Source organism: Suncus etruscus, chromosome 16 (genome assembly GCF_024139225.1).
Source record: "Suncus etruscus isolate mSunEtr1 chromosome 16, mSunEtr1.pri.cur, whole genome shotgun sequence".
In the NCBI taxonomy this organism is placed as follows: domain Eukaryota; kingdom Metazoa; phylum Chordata; class Mammalia; order Eulipotyphla; family Soricidae; genus Suncus; species Suncus etruscus.
Genome location: NC_064863.1, coordinates 65,526,088 through 65,546,888, shown reverse-complemented (window position 1 = coordinate 65,546,888; position 20,801 = coordinate 65,526,088). Strand labels below are relative to the sequence as shown.

Sequence of the window (20,801 nt, the reverse complement as noted above, 5' to 3'; positions counted from 1 at the left end):
GTTGTATATTAATTTCTACATTAGGGAAACCTATTTAGTAGTCAAAGAGTTGGATTATTGTTTTTAAAAAATGACTTATAATCCAGGAAACAGGAAATGCAGAATGGTTGATCCTTTTGGGATTCCAAGCCAGATTATTAGAACCATTGAATGTCAAGGTTAGATAAGAACAGAAACAGCTTCTAGCCTCACCCTACTAAGAAGTCTGGATCTCAGCCTGGGAAAACAGTACAGTATATGTGTGTGTATATATATATATATATATATATATATATATATATATATATATATATACATATATATGAAAAACATGTAGGGTCTAGTTTAATCCCCAGCACCTTGTGCTCAGGCCCACCCCTCCCAACCCCACTCTTGGCATCCACCAGGTATGTATTGTCCCAGAGGTTCTTGAGCATTGTTAGTATCAACCAAATGATCCCTGAGCAGTCTTCAAGTGCAAGTTTTCAGAGTACAAGCACTACAAATAAGAATGCTGGCTCCCCAGTCATCACAACAGAAATTGTAAAAAGGAAAAGGAAAGGGAACAGACTGAGGGCAGGGGAAATACATGAGCCAAAGATATGGAATAGTGAGCACGGTGCTTGTCTAGTAGGTAGTTGACTAGGGTTCAATTCTCAGCACTACATATGATCCCCCTAGCACTACTAGGAGTGAGCCACAGTGATCCACAGAATCAAGAATAGGCCTTGAATACTACCAGGTTAAAAAGAAAACCAACAAACAAAATAGATACATATGTGATGGCCAAAGAGCCGGAGAGTTGAATTAACTAGAGCTCCAAGACAGCTTTCTCTTCTTCTAGGGATGCAATGCTCATATTTTGGACACACATGTGAACAAGTTTTTTTTTCTTTCTGTTTTTTTTTTTTTTTTGGTGGGGATCACACCCTGTGGCACTCAGGGGTTATTCCTGGCTCTGTGCTCAGAAATCCCTCCAGGCAGACTTGGGACCTTATGGGATGCTGGGATTCGAACCGTCGTCTACCCTGGATCAACTACATGCAAGGCAAACACCCTACTGCTGTGCTATCTCTGCAGCCCCAAGTCTTTGATTCTTAATCTTTTTTGTGAGGTACATCTTCGATTCTTTTACCAGATCAAAACAGGTATTAGCTAAACTCTGAAATGTTTTATCTGATACAGTGGTACCATTCTATCGGGACAAGAACTTATGAAAAGGGGCAGCATTTCCCATACTGAGGACTGGACCAGTAGTACTTTTTGAGGTCAAGTATCAAATATGCTCTGTGATCTCCTCAGTAGGCCTCATTTCTTCATCCCTGAGCTCCTGCTCAATCACCTCTAACATTCCTGGCTGTAAAACAGCCTCAAAGCAGCAGGCTGATGATTTACCCACAATTTCAAGCAGGGTTTGTAAACACTGTGATGAATGAGGAGAGGCACCCAAGATGCATTCCTCTAGCAAGTCTCTTAAGTGGAAACATGCTGTAGCACAGTCTCAATTGGCATAAATCATTCATTTCAAATCAGGACTGAACTCCCTGTGTTTCCATCAGGCACCTTTCCTATCTGATACCCTTAAAATCACAAGCGCATGTCAGGAGGAATGACAGGTAGCAATCAGTCATTGTGTCACAGAAGACTTGAGCGTCCTGTCTTTAAAACCCTTAATCATACACTTTCTTTGAAGATGATACATGTAATGTGCATGAAGTAAAGAAGCTTTTTGGGCTTGAGGAAAAAAGAAAAACAAAATTTTGCATTTTTAACATGGAAGTTTAGACTGGTCTTCAAATATGCTTAAACTTCCTTTAATTTCTCTCTCATGTTCCTACTATTTCCTACTGCTCCCAAATTAAGTTGTCTCCTCTTTTGCACCCTGATAAGGTCAACTGATTTCCAAAGGCAGACAGTTAATTCTCTCAAGGTGACATAAAGCGTAACTCAACACAACCTCTTCTGAAGGAGGGGTGGGACTGACAAAGGCCAATACAGAAAAACCATCTGGATTTACTCAGTCTCACCTTCCAGGCTCCTCCTCTGAACACAACTCATCCATTAACTGATCAGCCTCTGCACACAGAACCTGGTTCACAGCCTGCAGAATGTTAGCCCACATGGTGCTTTCAACATGTACTTTTAATCATTTGGGCTAATTCACATACAAATCCAGTTTTGTGACAACATGGGGCCTGCATTCTCTCATAATAATAACCCATTAGATTGCGATTCAGCCACTCCCTAGGTGTGGCATGAGGCCTTCAGTTTGCTTCAATCCTCACCCCTCCCCATTGTGTCCCTGAGCAAAGGGCAAGTGATATTATTTTTTTCCTTTGGTCCATTTCATACTGGTATGTTCCTTACTTGGTCCTATAGTCCTTTAAGTTTGAAAGCCTGAAGATACTGTGTTACAGACTATAAAATCTGTCTTCCCAAGTACAAACCACTGAGATTGACCTTCTAGCTTCCTGAGTATATGATTGGGAGGCTTGCTATGTGAAAGTGGATAGAGTGCTGATTTTGGTGTGGCAAGGCAGATTCAGAACTATCAACAAGTTGTGATAGAGCCCACTCCCTCTCAACTCTGTCCTTCTCTTGAGCCAAGGGCAGGCCCACTCCTGGCCATTCTTAAGAAGAGTCAAATGGAAATGGAACATGAAGTTCAAGTCTGAATGAGCATCTGCCATAAAAGTTCTGTCTGATTGTTCCAGGTTTTATGGGAACTCACCCACGTGGAATACATTCCCAGGACCACCTAAGGGTTTTTTTTTTTTATCCAATCAAAGGCAAAAGACATTAATGAAATGGATAAGATATTTGTCATCCATGATAGATGATATAAGTCTATTATAATACTAAGAGTCCATGGTAGACTCTGCATGGTAGACTCTATATATATGAACTCATAAAACTTTATAGCATAAAAGCTTGCCTTGGCAAGGATTATAGTCAGCAGTTACTTAGAGTAGAGAATCAGGGTCTGAAGTTGTTTTTGTTTTTTTTGTTTGTTTTTGTTTTTTGGGGCCACACCCGTTTGATGCTCAGGGATTACTCCTGGCTAAGCGCTCAGAAATTGCCCCTGGCTTTGGGGGACCATATGGGACACCAGGGGATCGAACAGTGGTCCTGATCCTTGGCTAGCGCTTGCAAGGCAGACACCTTACCTCTAGCGCCACCTCATCGGCCCCTGAAGTTGTTTTTTGTTGTTGCTGTTGTTCTTTGTTTGTTTTTCAGTTTGGGGGCCATACTCATCCATGATAAGGGTTTAACTCTGGCTCTGCACTCAGAAGTCATTCCTAGTGGCACGTAGGAGACTATATGGGATGCCAGGGATCAAACTGGGTTGATCATATGCAAGGCAACCATCCTAACCACTCCATCTATCTATCTCCAGGGTTTTTAGTTTCTTTTTTTTTTTTTTTTTTTTTTTTTGGTTTTTCGGGCCACACCCATTTGATGCTCAGGGGTTACTCCTGGCTAAGTGCTCAGAAATTGCCCCTGGCTTGGGGGACCATATGGGACACCGGGGGGGGGGGGGGCGGGGGGGGTGTCGAACCGTGGTCCTTCCTTGGCTAGCGCTTGTAAGGCAGACACCTTGCCTCTAGCGCCACCTCACCGGCCCCAAGGTTTTTAGTTTCAATAGTTGAAGCCATATAAGTAAAGAGTGTGCTGATTTGTAAAGTACTGAGCTCATTGACTTGGAAAGTATGTAAGAGCCTATGATTCCTCTTTGACTCCATATGCTGAGAATTCTCCCTTTACTCGGTTGGTTTTTTCCCTGTAACTTTGAAGACTACTGATTGAATATTTACTTAGCTTACAGGATGCTAGAGTGATGGATAGTATGTGGATTAGGTCCTAACTTTGCTGAAATTTAATAGTGTTTGTTTTAAGGAGAAATTAACTTTGTGACTTTGTACTGTACAGAGTATTTATGACATAAGGTACAATCTTACCTAAAATTAAATGTTATAATTGTACTAAATTATTTTTATATTTAGAAATAATTGAAATAAGCATAAAATATTAAGATTTCTAAAGTCAAGTGTTACAGCTCTTTTAGAATTTGTCCAGCAGGCCTTCTGGTCTCCACCGGAAGCCCCCCCACCAAAAAAAAAAAAAGATTCCTAAAGTCTAGTAAAACTATTTTTTGTTTATTTACTTGGTTTTAGGGCCACACTGCTAACTCTACTCAGGGTTTACTCCTGGTTCTGCACTCAGGTGTAACTCCTGGCAGTACTAAGAGGACCAAATGGAGGGTGTCAGAGATCTAATCCGGGTCAGCCACATGCAGGGTATACTCTACTATCACTCCAGTCTCTTAATTATCAGAGATTTGACCAGAAAATCTTGCCTCCTCCAGAACAAAATGTAGAATTATCCCAGAGAAGGCTAAGAGCTGAGTAAAAGAGGTTGACACACCAGAAAGGGCAGAGGAGTGTCAAATGTTTGAATCAAAAATACATGTACATGTTTTTCTTGGGGAAAAATGAAATAGGATTGCCCAAGAATACTCCAGGAAGCAAAGTGCTTCTAGTACAATGTGTCACTGATTCTGCCTATATTAAACAAATGCAGCTCAAAGGTAATAATCTCATGGGAGGTTTTAATCTTTTCCAGATCCCCAGAAATTCCAAAAGAAAAAAAAAACACAGAAAATATCCTTGGGAGAACCAGCTTTTTAGGCTTAGTCTCAGTTCAGCTCTATTTCACGTGTCTGCCAGGAGTTCCTGTTAGGTCTCACATTCTTAGTAAATATAAAAGAAAAATTCTCTACCAGTGTAATAGGAGTCCAAGACCTGAGGAAGTTTTTTTTTTTGTTTTGTTTTTTTTTTTTTTTTTTTTTAATCAGGGGCTGGAGTGATAGTCCAGTGGGTAGGGCATTTGTTTTGCAGGCAGCTGATCCAGTTCAATATCTGGCACCCCATAAAATCCCCAAGCCTGGGGCCGGGCGGTGGCGCAAGAGGTAAAGTGCCTGCCTTGCCTGCGCTAGCCTTGGACGGACCACAGTTAGATCCCCCGGCGTCCCATATGGTCCCCCAAGCCAGGAGCAACTTCTGAGCGCATAGCCAGGAGTAACCCCTGAGCGTTAACGGGTGTGGCCAAAAAAAAAAAAAATCCCCAAGCCTGCCAGGAGTAATTCCTGAATGCAGAGCTAGGAATAAACCCTGAGCACCATTGGGCATAATCCAATAACAAAAATGAAATAAAATAGCAGCCGACCCAGGACCTAAGGTGGCTGGTTGAAAGCCTGGCGTCCCATATGGTCCCCTGTGGCCCAAAAACAAAAAACAAAAAACAAAAAAACAAAAAAAAAGTTTATTTAATCAATAGGGAACAATATAAAAGCATGAAGGGGTTACCCAAAGATACAGTCAGAAGGTTTACTATGTTAAAATTGGGGATGTCAGTTTATTGAGGAGTGCTAATATATACCTGGAATACATCTTCAGAAATGATTTGGCCCTGTCTCACCATTTCCTCTCTTGGGCCAAATTGACTCATAAAAGAGGTACCTCCCCTCTGCTCTTTCACCTATGCCATCAACCTTAGAAAAAATTTGGCATCCTTGATAAGAAATAACCAAAACAAGCAGATCGTTTGAATTCCACTGAAACCGATTCATCATGCTGTGTTAAAAAAAAAAGTCCTTCCCACTATCCAAGTTAAATAATCAGGACAGAACATGACTTTGTGTTTGTATTCTTCCCTTCACTTTCATCTCGATGCTGCTGCTGTTGTTGGGATGACCAGGCTCACACACCCTTCACAGACTTATTTGTGGCACTAGGATCACACTTAGCACTTGAGGCAGTGAGTACTAGAGCTCAACCTCTTAGTCTCATCCCAGGTCCAAGAACATAAACTTTAGAGAGCCTGAAGTCAACTAAAATTGAAGAGCTGAAACAAGAATGATTTTACAAACCCACTGGGGCTGAAGAGATAATACAGTGGGTAGAGCACTTGCCTTGTAAACAGCAGATCTATTTTCAATATCTAGCACCTCCTATGGTTACCTAAGCTAGTCAGGAGTCATTTCTGAGTACAAAGTCAAATGATGTAATTCCTGAGCACTGCTGGAAGAAGAGAAAAAAAAAAAAGGAGGAGGAGGTGGAGGAGAAGGAGGAAGAAAATGGTGGCTGTACAACCACCAGAAAAAAAGGACAGTGAATGGTATTGAAAGTGGCTAAAATGAAAAAAAAAAAAGTGGCAAAATGGCGGTGGAGCAGTAAAACAATGGGCAGGACACTAACATGTGGCCAACTTGGGTTCCATCCCTAGCATTCAATCTGGTTTCTGAGCACTTCTAGGAGTGATCCTTGAGTGTAGATCCAGGAATAATCCCTGAGCACTGCTGTGTGTGGTCCAAATCAACCAGCCCAACAAATATCAAATGGCTACAGCGTTATAAGTAAACTTTAGTCTGATTAAATTACTTTAACAGGTTACTGGAGGTGGAATGGCATGTAAACCAGAGAAACAAGAAGTGTCTTTCTCATAATTTATGAGGTTAAAAAGCCTAGATCAAGGTACCAGCAGAGTCACACAGACAGAGACACACTCTGGAGGACAATTTTTCAGTTCATACACAGTCCACTTTGAAGTAAGTAAAGCTTCAGATTATGGAAAAGTTGAGTTTCCAGGAAAAATGGAGATGTAAAAATATACATATTAACAAACAAATCAAGAAGTACTATAATAATGTTGGGATCAGAGACATAGTACAGTGAGTAGAGGGCACTTGCCTTGCATGCACCCAACCCAGGTTCAATTCCCAGCATCACAAATGGTTCCATGAGAACCACCTAGAGAAACACCTGAGTGCAGAACAAGGAGTGACTCTTTAGTACTGCTGGGTGGTCCCCAAAGAAAACAAAACAATAAGAGAAGCACCATAATACAGTATCAAAATCATTGCTATATAAAAATATATCTGAACAGAATAACATAAATTAATAGGGTATAGTTCTTTCTGCAAAAGAGATTCAGTGCCCAATTTCACACAAACACACACACACGCATATATATATATATATATATATATATATATATATATATATATATATATATGTATGTATATGTATGTATATAAAATGCTACCCAATTTCCTCATCAGCAAGGCAGAGAAATCCTCAGAACTTAGTCATCTTTACAGAAACCTACCCAAAACAAACAACCTTGGTCTTGCTAAACAAATAAACCTTCCCACAAAATGCTATAACTGAACTCATATCTTGATGGCACATCATTTATTGAAATCAGAAAAATAAACATATCTGAAATGAGTGGTTTTCTTTGACGAGGTAACTATCACATGGCGGTTATTTTCTGTTCCAGTTTTATGAGGATAGAACAGCCCTGACTTATTTGCTTTGAGTTGACAGATAATGGTCAAGGGTAGCATTGAGATTATAGCCTCACTGCCCTTCACAAAGACTCCAACACACCATCAATTTTTCCTGTAGAAAATACTTCTTTTGTTTGCCTGAGGTATTCTTCAAAGCCCTTTGCCCTTTACCCTGCAGAAGAAAAATAAAACAAAAGAAAATGGGTACCAGGTGGTAAGTGCTTCCTTACACAAGTTTGAACATATAAACTCAGAACCAATATAATATTTACAGTTCAGAATAGCTACTGAAAATGTGAATTAATGATGTCTCTTGTGGTGTTAACTTTTGTCAGAATCTTGAAAAATGTGAGTATGATAATTCTAGATGACTTTTTTGTTGGTTGGTTTGGTTTTTGCACCACACTCAGTTATACTAAAAACTTATTCCTGGACCTGTGCTTAGGGGCCACTCATGGCAATGTTTAGGAGATTTTATGTGCTGCTGGGGATACAATCTGGGTGAGCTATATGCAAGGCAGGCTTTGTATCTACTTTATCTCTTCACCCTCAGAGGCAAGACAATGAACTTGAGAAACCAAATGATGCTTTGAAACTGTTGCTTTTTATTTCAGTCAGGACTAAAATGCTGGCCTCCTTCCTTAGCCCTTATTTTGGGGCTTCATTAGGATGACTTGATAAAACTGAAGGTGGTGTTGGGAGGGAGAAACTCTGCAAAGGAGGAGCTAGTCCAGACTGACCTGATAAATGACTTCACTCCAGAGCTGACTGTTTAGCTAGGGTAGATTAGATGAGTGATGGGCCTTCTTCCCAAGGCCATCTATGTTTAGACATTTCTCTGATAGCAGTGTTGGATCAGCACTTGCAGCTGGATGCTGCCACTCTCTATGTGTCTAAGGAGAGGTATCTTTAGGACCTGTGCAGCCAGCATAACAGGGCCTGGTGACCAGCATAATAGGGCCTGATGCCCTGCATACCTGCCTCGCGATCTGCAAGGGGCTGGGTTTCTGTTTCTGTGTGCCTTTTGCTGTGTGGTGACCATTTGGGGACTAAGGTGCTATAACACTAATGGTTAAATATGCATTTGTGTCTATATAGAGTGAGGTGTGTGTGTGACCAAGGTCTGATGGTAATACTATATCTATGATGGTTTTAAGTACTGAGGGCAAAAACAATTCATAGTTTATTACTGAGTTCATCAACTTTGGTGTGTACCTAGTATTCCTTTTTATTTTTTTATTTTTTGGTTTTGGGACACACCCAGCAGCACTCAGGGGTTACTCCTGGCAGGCTCAGGGGACCATATGGGATGCCAGGATTCAAGCCACCGTACGTCTGCATGCAAGGCAAATGCACTACCTTCAAGCTATCTCTCCGGCTCATACCTAGCATTCTTAATGCCCAAATATTTTCTAATATAATGCTGACTAGCCCAGTCACTCTTCCTTGTCAGGCACCAGGGAGAAAAAAAAAATCAGTCCCTCTTTGAAACCAAGTCCAAAAATATATTTGTAGAACCTAGTGCTTTTCGTTAAATTTACAGCTGCACACCAGAACCATGGTGCTTCACAGCAACTTAAAAACTGAAAATGTGGAGATCCTTGGAAGAAGACATGGCCTGCTTTATTCATTGTCAGATGTTGAAATTCCCCAGAGCCACCACAACAAAAACAGAATTAAGATGAAAACTTTAGAACCTGCCTTTACTATCCCAAGCCTGGGAATCTTTTTAAATTTAAATGAATATCTGTCAAACTAATTAAGAGAAGATGCAAAGGTCTCATTCTCTGCTCATTAGAAAACAACTTACTGGTCATAAATTCCTCAGAGAGTAGGAGTGAATAGTCTCCTTACTCTTTGGCCTAAGATTCCTGGCTTTGTTTTTTTCCACTTCATCCTGCTCATCTTCTAGGCCTAGCAGAGAGCCATGAAATTTAACTTGAATCAAGTTTTAATTCCACAAAACAAAAATGAATAAAATTATTATAAGATGCTACAAATTATGTTTTTAAGCAATGAGACTGAGAGAAATAACAATAATTTGTCTGATTGACATTTTCCCCAAGAAGTATTTTTTGTTTTTGTTTTTTTTTGGGTTTTTTGGCCACACCTGTTGACGCTCAGAGGTTACTCCTGGCTATGTTCCCCTGGCTTGGGGGACCATATGGGATGCCTGGGGATCGAACCATAGTCCATCCAAGGCTAGCACTTGTAAGGCAGAGGCCTTACCTCTAGCGCCACCGCTCCAGCCCTTTCCCCAAGAAGTTTTAAATTCATAGATATATTTTAAATCTGAAATGTTTCAGATACACACAGATATAAATATAAAAATCACACACATGAATGGATACTCTTAGCAGTTATGCTACATTTGCAGCATATATCTAAGGAATGTGAATGTAATTAATACTTCAGCTAACTAACTGTGCAGGCAGAGTTTTTTTTTTTTTTCTTTAAACACCATTTACAGAGAAGAATGAGATTCGAGTAGTTTCTTGCACACACAGATAATCAACAAAGTCAGTTGTAGGCACCACAGTAAACAAACAAATACAAAAACAAAAACAAACCACTTATGGGCCCAAGAGATAGTACAACGGGTAGGGTATTTGCTTTGCAGACTTAGATTAGGTCCATGGCATCCCATATGGTCCCCCAAACACCCCCAGAGGTAATTCCTAAGTGTAGAGCCAGGAGCAACCCCTGAACACTGCTGGGTGTGGTTCTAACCCCCCCCCCAAATAAAACATACCCATTTTTGTTTTGTTTAAAACACATAGTATTGGGCCCGGAGAGATAGCACAGCGGCATTTGCCTTGCAAGCAGCCGATCCAGGACCTAAGGTGGTTGGTTCGAATCCCAGTGTCCCATATGGTCCCCCGTGCCTGGCAGGAGCTATTTCTGAGCAGACAGCCAGGAGTAACCCCTGAGCACTGCCGGGTGTGGCCCAAAAACCAAAATAAATAAATAAAACACATAGTATTATATGTGGTATATAAAGAATAAAGCCAAAGAACACACATATCCAATCAAAGAAACCTTTCAACTCCAACAGCAGAATTAAAATCTCCTAGGGAGAGGTGAGAGAGTGAGAGGGGGGGAATGAAGAGATCTAAAAGAGCTGGAGCGAGAGCACAGCAGGTAGGATGTTTGCCTTGCATGTGGCCAACCTGGGTTCAATTTTTGTATTCCTGAGCCTGCCAGGGCCGATTTCTGAGCACAGAACCATTAGTAACAACTGAGCACTGCCTGTGTTGCCCAAAATACAAAACAAAAAATTAAACAAAAAAAGGGACCGAAGTCAGTTGTGAGAGATACTGGCACTTTAGTGTGGTGGGTGTGATGCAAACTATGTTATCTCAATAACAATAATGATGATTATAATGATCAACAAGTTGAAAAGAAATGTCATCTATAATGTGATGCCAAGCGGACATGAGTTAGTCATAGCTCCAAAGTCAATAAGAACACAATGAAGGGCCCGGAGAGCTAGTACAGCAGCGTTTGCCTTGCAAGCAGCCGATCCAGGACCAAAGGTGGTTGGTTCGAATCCCGGTGTCCCATATGGTCCCCCGTGCCTGCCAGGAGCTATTTCTGAGCAGACAGCCAGGAGTAACCCCTGAGCACTGCTGGGTGTGGCCCAAAAACCAAAAAAAAAAAAAAAAGAACACAATGAAGGGGCCGGAGAGGTGGCGCTAGAGGTAAGGTGTCTGCCTTGCAAGCGTTAGCCAAGGAAGGACCTCGGTTCGATCCCTGGGTGTCCCATATGGTCCCCCTAAGCCAGGGGCAATATCTGAGCACTTAGCCAGGAGTAATCCCTGAGCATCAAATGGGTGTGCCCTCCCCCCCAAAAAAAAGCCAAAAAAAAAAAAAAAGAACACAATGAAAGGGGCTAAAGAGATACATGGAGGTAGGACGTTTGTTTGCCTTGCATCTAGAAGGACAGTGGTTCAAAATCCCGGCATTCCATATGGTCCCTCTGCCTGCCAGGAGCGATGTCTGAGTGTAGATACAGGAGTAACCTCTGAGCGCTGTCGGGTGTGACCCAAAAACCAAAAAAAAAAAAAAAAAAAAGAACACAATGAAAATGTTAAGTAAAAAAAGTTTCCAACTATTAAAAAATAAATTACGTATTTAAACAATAACATTAAAATATATTATGCCTGAATACATTTACTATAAACAATTATTTTATAGTGAAATATGTATTAATAGGAAAAGTGTAACTTTTACTATGTACTCTGGAGTAATATAAGAGGGTATAGTTGAATTTTATTGTTTTGGGGTGACACTTGAAGCGCTCAGAGCTTACTTCCGGCTTTGGCTCAGGGATCAATTCTGTTGAGGCTCAAGGAGCCATAAGGGGTTGCAGGGATCTAATTCAGGAACTCCATGAGCATGACAAGCACCCTACCTGAGCTCTCTGGCCCTTACATATTAAATTAAATTTAAATACAAAATTAAATATAGATTTAAATATACTTAAATATATACAAATAAAAGTTTGAGTACACTTTAAATATATTTGAATTGAAAGCTACTTTTCTTTTTTTTTTTTTTTTTGGTTTTTGGGCCACACCCGGTAACGCTCAGGGGTTACTCCTGGCTATGTGCTCAGAAGTTGCTCCTGGCTTGGGGGACCATATGGGACACCGGGGGATCGAACTGCGGTCCGTCCAAGGCTAGCGCAGGCAAGGCAGGCACCTTACCTTTAGCGCCACCACCCGGCCCCTGAAAGCTATTTAATTTTCCTAGGAAGACTTTGTTCAGCACTGAAGCCCTGAATCAGATAGATCAGATATATATTTCTTTTGCCCTTTTCAGTGTTCAACGCAAAAGTCACATTAGCTTGACTTTGACACTTTATTTATTTTATTTTATTTTGGGTCTTTGGCCACACCTGGAAAGCACTCAGGGGTTTCCTCCTAGCACTCTATTAAGAAATCACTCCTGGCAAGCTTGGGGGACCATATGAGATGCTGGGGATCGAATGCAGGTCAGCCGAGTGCAAGGCAAATGCACTACCCACTCACCGTGCTATTGCTCTGGCCCCTGATTTTGACGTTTTAAAGACAAAAATGTACCTGAGACATCACTAGTTCACCTCCTTGGTTATACAGATGAGTGGATTCTTAGCTTTCAAGTAGTTGATTTGTTTAAAATTAATCCTAGAGTGAATAGGCTATAATTGCTAAATGTCTTATTTTGAACAAACTATAATTTTTTTCCTGAATTATAATTTTATGATGATAAAATTATACAAAGGAATTCAAGATGCCAAAAGTAGGCGAATCCTTGACCCTAGATTATAGAAATAAAAAAAGTCCAGGAAAGGAGAGTAATGGAGAGGGAAGTATAAAAAGGCAGACAGGAGGTAACAGAGACAAAGGGAAGAACTCTAACATATCCATAATATAGACACGTAGTATATGTGTATTGTATCTAAACTGTAGAACCATCAATATGTAAGCATGGGGCCCAAATCACAAAAATTAAACTTAAAAACCAGGCCAGAGAGGCTGGCACAATCATACAGTGGGTTAGTTACTTGCCTTGGATGTGGCTGACCTAGTTTTGATCCACAGCACCCCATGTAGTCCCCCAAGTCTGTCAGGAATTGAAGAGCCAGGAATGATCTCTGAACAGACATAAAAATAGGGGCAGAGGGATAGTGCAGGCAATAAGACACTTGCCTTGCGCATTGCTGACCCTGGCTCAATCCCCAGCACTACTTAAGGTCCTGTGGGTCCTTCTAGGAGCGATCCCTGAGCACAGAGCTAGGAGTAAATCTTGGAGCAACACTACAAGTGATCCTTGCACACAGAACCAGCAATCAACTCTGAGAACAGTAGGTCCTTCAAGCCAGGAGTGATTTCTGAGCACATAGCCAGGAGTAACCCCTGAGCTTCAATGGGTGTAGCCCAAAACAAAACAAAATAAAACAAAAGAATAACTATTTCTGAATCAGAAAGCTTGAATAGGGATTAGGTACATAATAGCTTTGTATTCCACTGACCCTATTTCTAATCCCTGGTACCACCCTAAACATTGCTAGGGGCTACTCCTGAGAACTGTCAGGAATAACCTTTGAGCAATGCAAAGTGCGCTGTCAAAACAAAACAAAAACAAAACATACCTACACAGGACTATCTCAGTGCCAGAGATTTGGGATAGGGATTAGGCTATTTACCTTGCATGCAGCCTATTCCAAACTCCAGTTCGACATGTTCCCCAGTGGTCACTCCTGATTCCAGAGCCAAACAATAAGCTCTAAGAATGATTGGGTTTGGCACCAAATCTCCACTAAAATATAAATAACTAATATACACATATATACATATATATATATAGCTTCACACTTGACATATATATATATATAATAAGATATCAATTAAGGTTATTTATACCACAATGGATTTGAGCAAGCTGTAGTGACCCTGCTCATCAGGCTTCTGGCCAGTACAAATATAAAATCAGAGAATAAAACATAGCAATGACAATGGTTACCAAAAAAAAAAGCAAAAACCATATTCAGCACCTAATGCTAGTGCAGGAATTATTCCATTTAACCCTTATAATCACCTTTTGAGGAAAATACTGTCATCTCCATTCCATTTTGAAGATAAATGAACCTGGGAGAAAAATATCTTAGTCCCATAGTCCCAGGGAATAATTGACAAAATCTGGACTTGAAATCAGAGTAAGCTTCCATCATTTCCCTGGGACTCTATGTCATGTTTGAAGTGAGTCCCACTGAAGTAAGTACTGCAGGCAACCTGGAATGCTTCATAACAAAAAGTCAATTTTTCCCCTACAGAGTGACCGAGATATAGTCAACTTAAAAAGCATTTTATATAATCCATTACTTATATATATGTATATACACATGTATATAATTATATATATGTGTATATAATTCAATTTACATGCCTACTCTTTACTAACACTTTAACTAACTTTGACTACTAGGACCCATAACTTAGTCTTTCAGAGAAAAGAAGGCACTTTCCTACAACAAATGAAATCATGAAAATTGGTCAATTGGTCACCGGCTGTAGTACTCATTTATCATGAAATATTCTTACTGTTTTTGATAAATTAATAAACAGCATAAAAATAGGTGGTTTAATTTCCCACATTGTCAGATAAATACATAAAGCATTTCACCCAAAATTTAATTCATCACTAGGATTGGCTGGAATGTACTTAATAAATAATCCATGAAATAAAGTCTATTAAAGAGGACAGAAAGAACGAAAGGAAGGTTCTATGAACGCTCCTGGATGGCTTCACACTTGGAAATTATTTTCAAAGTGAACTTTCCTTTCCTTGAGGCAGAGTGTTGAAATGTGAATCATTTCCTCACCCAGCTTCTTCCTTCTTCTCCTCCCTTTATCACACAAACCAGTGTCTGTCCAGAGTGCTAAGATAACCAGTTGAAAAGAGATCACTTAAGTCAATCTGGGGCTTTTTTTTCCCACTCACCATCTTCCAAGTAACTGCCCTACTAATTTTTTTTTTTTTAAGATTGAATTTTCTTGTAAATTGTGAGTGTTTTAAAAAAAAAAAAAAAGACAGCACAAACTCAATCTAGAGGAAAGCATAGCAGGATGTTTGGGGTCATTTTCAGACTGAGAGAAATACTTTTAATTCCCATAAAGTAATAGGAAGGCTAACTTTTTTTTCTTGAAAGAGAACTAGATAACAATCACGTACTGCTTCTAACAGCATTGTAAAATTGAAGCATCTCAACTTTGTAATCACTTGGGCCAGGTAATTCTTTGTTATGAGGGTATAATTCTGTGCATAAGAGGATGCTGGCATTCTTGATTTCTTCTTTTTTTTTTTTTTTTTTTTTTTTTTGGTTTTTGGGCCACACCCGGCGATGCTCAGGGGTTACTCCTGCTCCTGGCTGTCTGCTCAGAAATAGCTCCTGGCAGGCACGGGGGACCATATGGGACACCGGGATTTGAACCAACCACCTTTGGTCCTGGATCGGCTGCTTGCAAGGCAAACACCGCTGTGCTATCTCTCCGAGCCCATTCTTGATTTCTTTTCACTGAATGCCAGTAGGACAACCTTGCTGGTGCCAGTGAGACTCCAGACACAGTTAAATATCTTCAGGGACAGAAGTGTTGTAGATTGAGCACTACTAATTTAAAATTTTAAACTGTTTCTGAATCTTTTTCTCTATCCCATAACAGACAAATTTTGAATGACTGCTTTGCAGTATTTTAACAAGAAACTTAATTTTTTTCTTAGTGACATACTGGAATTTCAGAGCAGTATAGACAATAGACTTTCACTTTTCACAGCCTCTGGCTCTGGTCACTTTATGGAGATCCAGTGATGGTCGCAAACTATAAAAATTCCTGCTTCAACATATTTTCTTGTGGGCACTTTAACCAAGTCAACTCTGGAATTCATCCCACTTCCTTCTTTACAGGTGAGATAACAGACTGATGGTTTGTTTGGTTTGTTTCTGATTCATTGTAAGATGATATTTTTGCCATGTAAAAGCATAAAATGAGGGCATTTACCAAAATACTATAGTGATAGGCAAAGAAAACTGGAAGGAACATCAGGGAACATTCCAGAAAAAAAAGAACACTACTAGGTGTCATTGAGTATCTTATCAAGACTCTTGTTAAGAAAATTTAGTAACTTTTCTTTGGGTGAAACTGGCCCATGAAACCACATACTTGTATTCAACAATACATGTTTTTGCCAAATTATTAAATATAGTACCGTGTGTGGCATCCATGGCCTATTGTTTCCTAGGAACATAGCTTGGTCACGTGAAAGTCAATAGTAGCACAGTTCTCTTCTTTTTTCCCTGTAGTTTCTAGTCTGAGAATGATGAGTTCAATATCCCAGGGCATGTTAGGAAGGAACAGGGGATATATGAATTTTGCACCTTTCTCTTTAGCCAGCCTATAAGAAAGGTGACCATAGACCTTGAAGCAAATCTAAAAGCATGAACTGTGGCTTTATTTTTTTATCAAGTTTGAATATTGGTTTTCATAACAAAAACTGATACAGTGGTTCCCTCTGCCACCTCCAATGGCAATGCTCCTTGCTAGCATGCCCTCAAACAGTTCTCTGTGGTAGTTTCCACAGCCCCCATTTTACAGATGAGGTTCACAGAGATAAGTATCTTTCCAATGGGGTACAAAGTGATAATCTTGAAATTCAAAGTCAGGATCATTCAACTCTGAAACTTGAAATACCATCGTGAAAGGTGACAGAAAGAATGTGGCTGGCAGAACGTTTGCTGTCAGAAATAAAACAAACGGAAGTCTACTTTCAACAAAAGGAAGGAAAGGGACTTGGATTCAGTAGATTTATAAAGCAGTATTCTATTATTTTTCATGCGAACATATTGTTTCAAAGGAGTCAAAAGCACATAGTGATGAAAGAAAGACTTTTCAATAAATCGTGTTGGGAAAACTGGATAGCCTCACGCAGAAGAACAAAACTTGATCACTATCTCACAAACTAAACACGAAAGTTCATTCAAGACAGACACAGAAGAATTGGATGTTAGACTCAAAACCATAAAATACCTGAAAGAAAACAGGCAAAACATTCTGTGGCTTTAGTGGTGCCCTTGGGGTTTGACTTCAATGGCAGTCAAGCATAAACATGAACTGTTGTTTATCTTTCATGTTGTCATTTATAGATTTAAAAAAACATGGGAGTCAGAGAGATATTAAAATCATGCATGCAGCAGATCCTGATTTGAATCCCCAATATCATGTACATTCCCTGAGCACCATTAGGAGTGATTCCTGAGCAGAGAGACAGAATTAAGCTCTGAGAACTGCTGGATTTGGTTCCAAAACATATATACATGTTTACACATGTATATATGTGTATATGTATACACATAATCTAAATATTAGCACCCATATTTTTCTTTTGGGACATTGTTCTTGGATTGTAGTATGGAACTTTTTTTTTTTGGTTTTTTGGGTCACACCCGGCAGTGCTCAGGGGTTACTCCTGGCTGTCTGCTCAGAAATGGCTCCTGGCAGGCACGGGGGACCATATGGGACACCGGGATTCGAACCAACCACCTTTGGTCCTGGATTGGCTGCTTGCAAGGCAAACACCGCTGTGCTATCTCTCCGGGCCCTGTAGTATGGATTATTAAGGGTCTCTTCCAAGGAATGAAGTTAGATGTAAAGCAGGGAGCAAAGCCTACAAATTCTAGGAATCAATGTGTGTACTTTAGCTGACTAAGAATGCTGACTTATGTACCTTCTGTCTTTCTTTTGCCTTTGGTTACTTGCAAACTCCTAACAAAGAGTTTTGAGGGCTAGGGTATATATGCTCCAATGGCATATAACAGCTGGAATATATGACTGGCATGCATGACACTCCAATTTTGATTCTTGTACTGACTCTGACTGGGTCCAAAAATATCTCAGGGTGGGGCTCTGGTGGCCTCTGAGCACCAGTTGTAAGGACCCCAATTTGCCCTGAAGAAAAGGGTGTTTGGTTATCATAAATTTATTTTGGTTTGGAGGCCATATTTGGCAGCGCCAGGGATTTATTTCTGGCTTTGTGCTCAGGGATCATTTCTAGTGGAGCTTAGAGAACCATACAGGGTGCCAAATATCATGGCCACTTGTGTTTTTATCTTCTTTCAGCTGAACCATAAGTCAAATGGTACAGAGTCTTGGGTCCCCAGATTTAAGCAGCCTCCCTCTGATCAGCCTTGAGAACAGAGCAGTGGGTGGTGGATTTGAGGATTATTTTAGTCTTCAAAGAAGAAAAGAGAGGTGATAAAATAACTGAACTGAGCTTTACTTGACATCCTATCTTGAAGATACTGATTATCCATAGAAGGAAGCTTTGCCATATGGAACAACCTAGGAAATACTATGTATGCAGTATTAGACCATTACCGTTGAATACCACAATAAACTCACACAGTTTCCCTTGGGCACAATAAAGGCATGTACTCACCATATAATAATCTATTAAGTGTGCACAAGGTCCAACAAGCAATGGAATGCCTTAAATAACTGTGACAGAATGAGTCTATCATTGAAAAAATGCTGCTCGCAGACTCATTCGGGAGTAGCCACAAACTTTCAATTTGCAAAAACAAACCAAAAAATTGAAGAGCAACAAAGAAATGTATGCATGTCTGTCCTTAAAAAGTATAGTGGGGGCCGGAGAGATAGCATGGAGGTAAGGCATTTGCCTTTCATGCAGAAGGTCATCAGTTCGAATCCCGGCGTCCCATATGGTTCGCCCTGCCTGCCAGGAGCAATTTCTGAGCATGGAGCCAGGAGTAACCCCTGAGCACTTCCGGGTGTGACCAAAAAAAAAAAAAAAGTATAGTGACTGCGAGCCCGGAGAAATAGCACAGCAGTGTTTGCCTTGCAAGCAGCCAATCCAGGATAGTGACTGGGGCCAGAGTGGTGGCACAGAAGTAGGGCATTTCCCTTTCTTGTGGTTGATCTAGGAAAGACCAAGGTTTTATCCCCTGGCGTTCCATATGGTTCCCCAAGCCAGGAGCAATTTCTGAGCGCATAGCCAGGAGTAACCCCTGAGCATCACCAGGTGTGCTCTCTCCCAAAACAAATCAAAACAAAACAAACAAACAAACAAACAAAGACATGGTCGTCTTCTGAAGTTCTCCTCCTATTAATGATCTCAGTGTTTTTCTTTGTCTCTATTATTGCAGTCTTCCTTTTAATTTTTAACCACAGGACTTATTTAGGAAAATTTTTTATTATTATCTGATAATCAACATCTTTTTTTTTTTTTTGTGGTTTTTGGGTCACACCTGGCAGTGCTCAGGGATTTTTCCTGGCTTCGTGCTCTGAAATTGCTCCTGGCAGGCACGGGGGACCATATGGGACGCCGGGATTCGAACCAATGACCTTCTGCATGAAAGGTAAACACCTTACCTCCATGCTATCTCTCCGGCCCCTATAATCAACATCTTACACACACTATGTTAAAGTTCTTTTCTGAAAGTCTTAACCTTCCCTTTTGGACCATTGAGTTTGAACTCCTGGGACTCATTCGCCTCTCTACCTCACCCAAAGCTAGTCTGTCATCAAGTCTCATTGCTCTCCCTTCAGATATCAAACACCATCCCATGCCCAACTCCATCAGCATGATTATCTCTAGATTTGCCATCCTCAAATCTATTTTCTCAAATGCACCAGAATTGTCTTTCTCGAACAACTCTCATATCTTTTTTCTTTTTGGTTTTTGGGTCACACTCAGTTGTATTCAGAGCTTATTCCTGTCTCTGTTCTCAGGGGACCATATTTGGCACTAAGGATCAGACTCGGGGCCGGGCGGTGGCGCTAAAGGTAAGGTAGCCTTGCCTGCGCTAACCTTGGACGGACCGCGGTTCGATCCCCCGGTGTCCCATATGGTCCCCCAAGCCAGGAGCAACTTCTGAGCACATAGCCAGGAGTAACCCCTGAGCGTTACTGGGTGTGGCCCAAAAAAAAAAAAAAAAAAAAAAAAAAGGATCAGACTCAGGTCAGCTTAAAATGATTTTCAGCTCTTCTTCCCCGTAAGGATCCTGCTGAAATCATCATCCTCATCTACACTCTATAGTGAACAAATCCTGAATCCTCTCAGACAGGACCACACCATAACAGCCCAAAAGGCATGTGGTGTAAATTACTTAAGTCACTTTTTTTTTTTTTTTTTTTTGGTTTTTGGGCCACACCCGGCAACGCTCAGGGGTTACTCCTGGCTGTCTGCTCAGAAATAGCTCCTGGCAGGCACGGGGGACCATATGGGACACTGGGATTCGAACCAACCACCTTTGGTCCTGGATCGGCTGCTTGCAAGGCAAACACCGCTGTGCTATCTCTCCGGGCCCGTAAGTCACTTTCTTCTCTTCCAGGACAATGTTGCTTCAGGAAGCAAAACCTGAGCTGGATTTTTGGCCCCTGGACCTACAAGTCTTTAGTAGGTCATGAGTGTGAAATCAGTCCCTGAGCCCAGATTTGAGGTTCTATTCTCACAATTTTTTGCTTACCATCTAGACTGCCTTTATTCTCTCTAAATCAAATCTTAGTCATCTTTCTAAAAATCAAGACAATCATCCTCAGGCAGTTTTCATGGGATGAGAAAAGTCTGCTGAGGTTCTCTTGTCTATTTTTCACACTGCTGCCCCTGAAGATGAGGACCCTGTCTTTGGAGCTGGGTTCCTCTGAACCCTGGCACAGGGCACAGGAGAGTGAGTCTGACCTGCAGGTGTTGAAGTCAGAGGAATTTTATACATGCTTTCTCAGCCTGCAAGACTCGGACAGGCTACAAAGGTCTCCTTTCTCCCACCCCCAGCATTTTGGAGATTAGGCCATAGGGTTTGTTTCCTCAAATTACCTAATCCCTACTCAAATAGCAAGAAGCCAGATCTCATTTAGCAATTATTTCATTAACTTATGATTAAGAAGAACAAACATCTTAGATTTCAACTTCCTGT

General features: G+C 40.8%; 1 protein-coding gene and 1 non-coding gene across 2 annotated transcripts in view; one reads left to right on the top strand and one right to left on the bottom strand.

The window, feature by feature from the left end:
* SHROOM3 (shroom family member 3) overlaps positions 1-20,801 on the bottom strand; it is a 366,880-nt gene that overhangs the window by 170,532 nt on the left and 175,547 nt on the right. The window lies entirely within an intron of this gene.
* Positions 4,026-4,087, top strand: LOC126033229 (U7 small nuclear RNA). The gene has a single exon (XR_007504347.1). It is a non-coding gene; the product is annotated as a U7 small nuclear RNA (small nuclear RNA).